Source organism: Oryctolagus cuniculus, chromosome 9 (assembly GCF_964237555.1).
Source record: "Oryctolagus cuniculus chromosome 9, mOryCun1.1, whole genome shotgun sequence".
NCBI lineage: Eukaryota > Metazoa > Chordata > Mammalia > Lagomorpha > Leporidae > Oryctolagus > Oryctolagus cuniculus.
The window spans coordinates 26,629,285-26,635,911 of NC_091440.1; positions in this window are offsets into that span (position 1 = coordinate 26,629,285).

Sequence of the window (6,627 nt, forward strand, 5' to 3'; positions counted from 1 at the left end):
GGAGGGACCACTTTCCCAGGGAACTAATTGAGAGATTTTCAGTGTAGAAAACAGAACAAAACAGAATCTCCATAAAGCAGTAAGCAAAGAGGACAGACACACAGCTGTCAGTCATGCACTGCCAGTGACTCCTGCAGATACATGGTCAGCACACAGTTGGGAAGTGCCATCTTCCCAGGCAAGGTGAGAGGATGCTGCCACATCCTACAACACTGGTGGCTCTGTGTGGGGGGAAATCCCAGTCTTCATTGGCTTTGAATTTGGCCTCAGGAACTCGTGGTTGGCTCAACAGCTTCTTTGTTTCTTTCTTCACTCCCACCCACCCCACAAAAGCACCAGATTCAGTTTTTTTAGGTGGATCTTCCACTGATTTCTATCCAGACTTGGGGAATGGCAGGCATCTCATGTTGTGGATAGGGCAGCTCACAAGACAGAGAGAGGACCTCCACCACTTGGTGTTTGTGAGAGTTCTGGGTATATCTCATCATGGAAATGAGAGATATGTGTTGTGGCTGGGTTCCTGTGCACCAAAACAGTCTGACTGGAAACTCAGAGCTTCCTGCATGCTAGGGTCAGATCTCACTGAAGACTTGGGGGGCATACTACAGAATGGGTTAGTGTTCTGTATAGTGCACATGCCCAGGTGGGTAGGGTGTGCAGGTATTCTCAGCTCACTCTAGGCCATGATTTAGCTAGTTCACATAGGAAAACAGAAGGGCTGTGATAGTTAACATACTAGTCAGTACCCACATTCCTAATGACTGCAGCCAGAGGTGGCACATCATACCGAACTTGGGTATCACCCCGGATGCTTACCTTACCCAAAAATGGTGGCCAGGGATCTGTGGCCCCAACTAGTGCATTCCTCTAGAACTCCAGCCCAAGCCTCAGGCACTTCACTGGACCAGAGGGGCACATTTTCAGTAATAAAACCTCCAATCACTTTTTCCACTTGATTATAATTTATTGCCTTTGCCTGTGTTACTGTTGAACTAGGGTCTTTTTAGTGTTTACTTGAGGATCTCTTTGGTGGAGCATTGGGCCCTTGACTGTAATATTAATTAAAAGTGTGTAATGATCTCAAAAACTGAAAGGAAGAAAGAGAGAAGAAAGGAAGAAATGGAAGGGGAAGGAGGGAGGTGAAAGTCATTGTATTTTTAGATTTTTGTCTATTAACTGCATTCAATGTGTTCTCTGTATTAGTATTACATTGGCATACAAATAAAATATCAAAAAAGTAAAATTAAATAAACTGAAAACAAAAATGAAGAAGGGAACAAAATAATAATTTTAATAAATGCACCTTGAAAATAAATTAATCTCCAAATGTGTAAAAATTGACACAGAAACAGAAGAAATGTGAACAAGGAAGGAATTATGACTCCCCAAAAAGAACACAATAGTACACTAACAGTGGACTATGAGGAAAGTAAATCAGAATCCAAAAGAATGATTACAGGGTTGCTGAAAAATACAGAAAAAACATTTATGTGAAATAAAATAATCTATCCATGACATGGATGAGAAAGTCTGCAAAGAAATAGAGATATTTAAGAAAAATCAGGTAGAAACATCATAAATGAAATATTCAATAGACCAATTAAAAATACAGTGGAAATACTTAATAATAGACTTTGTGAGAAGCAGAAGAAAGAATATCTGATCATATTCAGTTAAATAATGGCAGAAATTTCCCCAATATGGAGAAAGATGTGGAAATTCAACTACAGGAAGCACATATGGATGATCAGAAAAGATCCTCACTCCAGCACATTATAGTCAAATGAAAGGCTTCCAATAGTAAAAGAGAATGTTTAAAATATGCAAGACATAAATACTGGATCACCATTAAAGGATCTCCCATTTTGTCAACAGCACATTTCTCAACAGAAACCCTGCAGGCCTGGAGAGGAAGGACAGATGCAGTACTAAAAGAAGAAAGCTGCCAACACAGAACAATTTACCCAGAGAAGCGTTCATTCATAAATGAAGGTTCAATGAAGATCTTCCAAGACAAGAAAAAGTTGGAAGAATGTGTCGCTTCTCAACCAGCCTTACAAATGATACTTATGGATATAATACACAGAAACTGAGAAAGACCAAAAGGACAAAGGAGATTCCAAACAAAACACTTTTCACTTAAAAAAGTGAAAGACAAAGTCATTACTTATCCATAATAACCTTGAATGTAAATGAACTAAATCCTTCAATTAGAAGTTACAGACTCATTGATTGAATTTACAAAAAAGATGGGTGTGTATGTTGCATACAAGTGACACCCTTCAGCAATAAAGAGACACATGGCCTGAAAGTGAAAGGATGGAAAAAATATGGCCCATGCACATGGGAATCAAAAACAAGCAGGTGATACTCTCCTTATGTCAGATAAAGTAGATTTTAGCACAAAAACTTTTAAAAGAGACAAAGAGGGTCATTGCGTGATGATTAAGTGATCAACTCAACAAGACGATATGACTGCAGCAAACATATACTCACTAAGTGCCAGTGCACCCAGCTTAATAAAACAAACCATAACACATCTAAAGGGAGACATACACTAAATTGCAATAACAGGGACTTCAACACTCCACATTCACCAATGGATAGATCAGACTTGACTCAATAAAGAAACATTATAATTAATCTACACTAAAGATCAGAAGAATTTAATAGGTATCTACAGAATAATTTATTCCACAAATTGCTGAGTATGTTTTCCTTTTATCAGTGTATGCATGCAACATTCTCTAAATAAACCATATGTTAGACCATAAAACAAGTATCAACCAACTTTGAAATTGTGCCATGTGTCTTTTCTGGCCAAAATGGAATGATGTGGGACATTAAAAACAAAAGAATATAAAATACACAAACACATCACATGGAGACTGAATAACATGCTCCTGAATGAAAAGTGGATCATAGAAGAAATCAGAAGAATAATTTTTCAAAATTTCCTAAATGAATGAAAACAAAACATAACATATCAAAACTATGGGATAAAGCAAAATCAGTGTTAAGAGGAAAGGTTACATCAAAGTGCCTACCTCAAAAAAAGTTGGGAAAGTATCAAATAACTGATCTAACAATACAACTCAATTACCTATAAAAACAGGAACAAACCAAATCCAAAATTAATAGAAAGAAAGAAATAATAAAACTAGGGAAGAAACAAAAAATAAATTTTAAAAAAATTGATGCAAAAGATCCATGAAATGTAGAGCTGGTCTTTTGAAAAATAAAAGTCAATAAACCCTTGTCCCAAGTATACAAAAAAGAGATAGAATACCAAAATTAACAAAATCAGATGAAAAGGAGATTTTTTACAACTGATATCACAGAAATACAAAAAGTACTAGGGATTCTTACAGCTATGTGCAACAAATTGGAAACTTTAGAAGAAATCGATAGATTTCTTGACACATAACTTACCAAAATTGAGGAACAAAAGAAATAAAAAATCTGAATAGACCTTAGAATGTCTATCATTCAAAAATCAGAAAATAATGAATATTGACAAAGTTGTGGGGAAAAAATTACCCACATACACATCTACTTAGATTTTGTAGTAAAATCTAACACAGACCGGCGCTGCGGCTCACTAGGCTAATCCTCCGCCTTGCGGCGCCGGCACACCGGGTTCTAGTCCCGGTCGGGGCTCCGGATTCTGTCCCGGTTGCCCCTCTTCCAGGACAGCTCTCTGCTGTGGCCAGGGAGTGCAGTGGAGGATGGCCCAAGTGCTTGGGCCCTGCACCCCATGGGAGACCAGGAAAAGCACCTGGCTCCTGGCTCCTGCCTTCGGATCAGCGCGGAGCGCCGGCCCAGCGCGCTGACCGCGGCGGCCATTGGAGGGTGAACCAATGGCAAAAAGAAGACCTTTCGACCTTTCTCTCTGTCTATCTCTCTCTCACTGTCCACTCTGCCTGTCCAAAAAAAAAAAAAAAACCTAACACAGAACAAACACTTTCAGCAACTTCTGTTATGTGACTTTCACTGTCCCACAACCTGAAAATATTACTGAATTATTCCAATGAATATTTTAATGAAAATATTTCTGAATTACTAACTCTCAAAATGAAGACAGTCTATAAAGGATATAAAATAAGAAGGTAAGTACCTGCACTGAAGTGTGGTTTCAGACAGCCCAAGTGATATTAGCCTGTAATTGTAGGGTCATTTTGAAAGAAAATGTCAGTGTCTTCGACACCATAAAAGTGCAGTGATATGGCTTTTGAAAGACAGTAATGACTACAGCATTTCTTCTCAGCACTTCTCTCTGAAATTAAACCCAAGCTGAAGAAAGAAGTTCAGATACTGGCAAGTTACCCAAAGTGCTAAAATTGTCGTTTTTAGTATTTAGTTTTGAGGACTAATTAGAGAATTATTGCTTCTAGTTTTAAATTTAGAATGGAGCAATAATACACTTACTACTCTGAAGAAAAATAGCAGGAAAATAAACACACTAATTTGTCACTTGTCATATACGTGTGTGTGTATGTGTGTGTGTGTGTGTGTGTTTGTGTGTGTGTTTGGCTTGTGTTTACAATACTTGCCTATGCCTCATTGCATTTACTGAATAATTAGAGAAAACAGCAAAGCCTTACTTGGAAAAGGAAAAGAAGGCTTCTGAAAGTCAGTTGCAGCACTTGTTTTTTTTTTTTTTTTTTTTTTTTTTTTTTTTTTTTTTATGCTACAAGAAACAAACAGGTTTAGAAATTCTTTCAAGTTGCATTAGTGGGGACTATATACATTACTCTTAGCCATGTGAATATGCTACATATTATGAATATCCAAAGTATGCAGATGTTGTAAAGATAAATATACAAGATAAAATGAAACTGAGTTTAATTCACATTTTAATTTTCCTTTCTGCCTTTTTATGATATCTATAATTTCCTCTTTTCACAGGTGTTCTAAGGGAGTAGATGGCTTAGCAAGAGTGGCTCACAGGTATTTTGTTTTAGAGATCATAAAACTGGAAATGGAGAAACAGATGTCAAGTAAAGATTGGAGGCTTGTTTCATAATGCTTAATATGAAATCCAGAAGACAATACTTCAAATCATCAGGATGCAAACAAGACAAGAAAGGATTGGATGGTATTCTTAAATGAATACTTGGCAATAAGTTACAGAACTGAAGAACTGGGTTTATAGAAGTCACAGGTGAGGAATTACTAAAAAATGTGAAATAATAAAATGACTCTTGATTTTCATAACATGCACGAAGAGAAAGGAAATGGTTTCTTAGTATCTTCCAAAATCGAAGTGGTAGAATCCTTCTAATTGATATTTCAAGTATATTCTATCATGTATCATACAACTCAATGAATATGTTAAAGAAACAGGTTCTATTTTTGGAGAACAAATGAACCTCATTTGAAGTTTGACAGAAAAATATTTTATAGAGAATTTAAGACTGTTTTAACATAATCATTTTTAGCAATTTAGTCTATGTAATTACCTCTATTGATTTCAGTTTCATTTACTCTGGATTCATTATTGCAATCCTGATGTGCATGGAAAAAATGGTCAATAATTCATCTGTGCCTATGAGTCTAGAGAAGTATATATTTTAAAAATCATAATCATTTCACAGATACAGTTTATTGTTGCAAACATTTTATTTGACCTATGAAATGTACATGTGTATGTGTGTGTATAACTGAATGAATAGGGCAACAGAGAATTGTAGGACAGTAGGGTCCACAAGGATTCACTGGCATCTGCTTATAGTGGATTAAGGATTTAGATGAAGTTGGTAGACAAGACTAATCTCCAGAGTACTGCAATTAAATCTAATCAGTTCGTCATATGACGTCCCTTATTACATCTGCCCTGAGAACCTTCATAATCATTAAAATGCAAGTATGTGGCATCAATTTAAGTTACATTTGCTCACAGATATTTGTAAACAACTTCTATAAAAACTGCATTCTAACTGAATGCCACCATACACAAGCACTGCAAATCATCATTCTGTTAAGAAAATCAACCTTTCTCCCTCTGAATGTCTTTTGGTTTCGCTGGAATACCCTTCTGTTATATTCACATGATCACTTAAGTCTCACCTGCTTCTCTTGCTTGGCCAAGTTAAATATATGAAAACCTGTAAGCAAACAGCATTTGCAGCTCATATATCATCCCCAGCATTATGTATAGATTCTTAGCCACAGTTTAGCTATTAATGGTCTTCGTTAGTGAAGGATAAGAACATTTACAAGAAAAAAAGGTAATAAATCCTTTCATAAGAACATATGCTGGGTGTTGGCATTTGGTTCAGTGACAGAGGAGTTGCTTGTGGTACCTGAATTCCCTGTTACGACACCTAGGTTTGAATTACAGCTCTCCTCTTGATTCCAGCATTCTGCTAATGTATATACTCTGGGAGACAGCAGGTGATGACTTAGCAGTTGGATCCTTGCCACCTATATAGGAAACCCAGGTTGAGTTCTAGGTTCTTGGATTCAGTCTGTCCCAGCTTCATCTGTTGTAGGTAAAGAATAAATGAAAGAATGGGAGATTTTGCTCTCTTTCTCTGACTTCCAAATAAAAAAAATAAGGTAATAATAATAAATAATAGCAACAAATGTATGAAGTCATAAAGCAAGAATTCCATTTCATTTTTT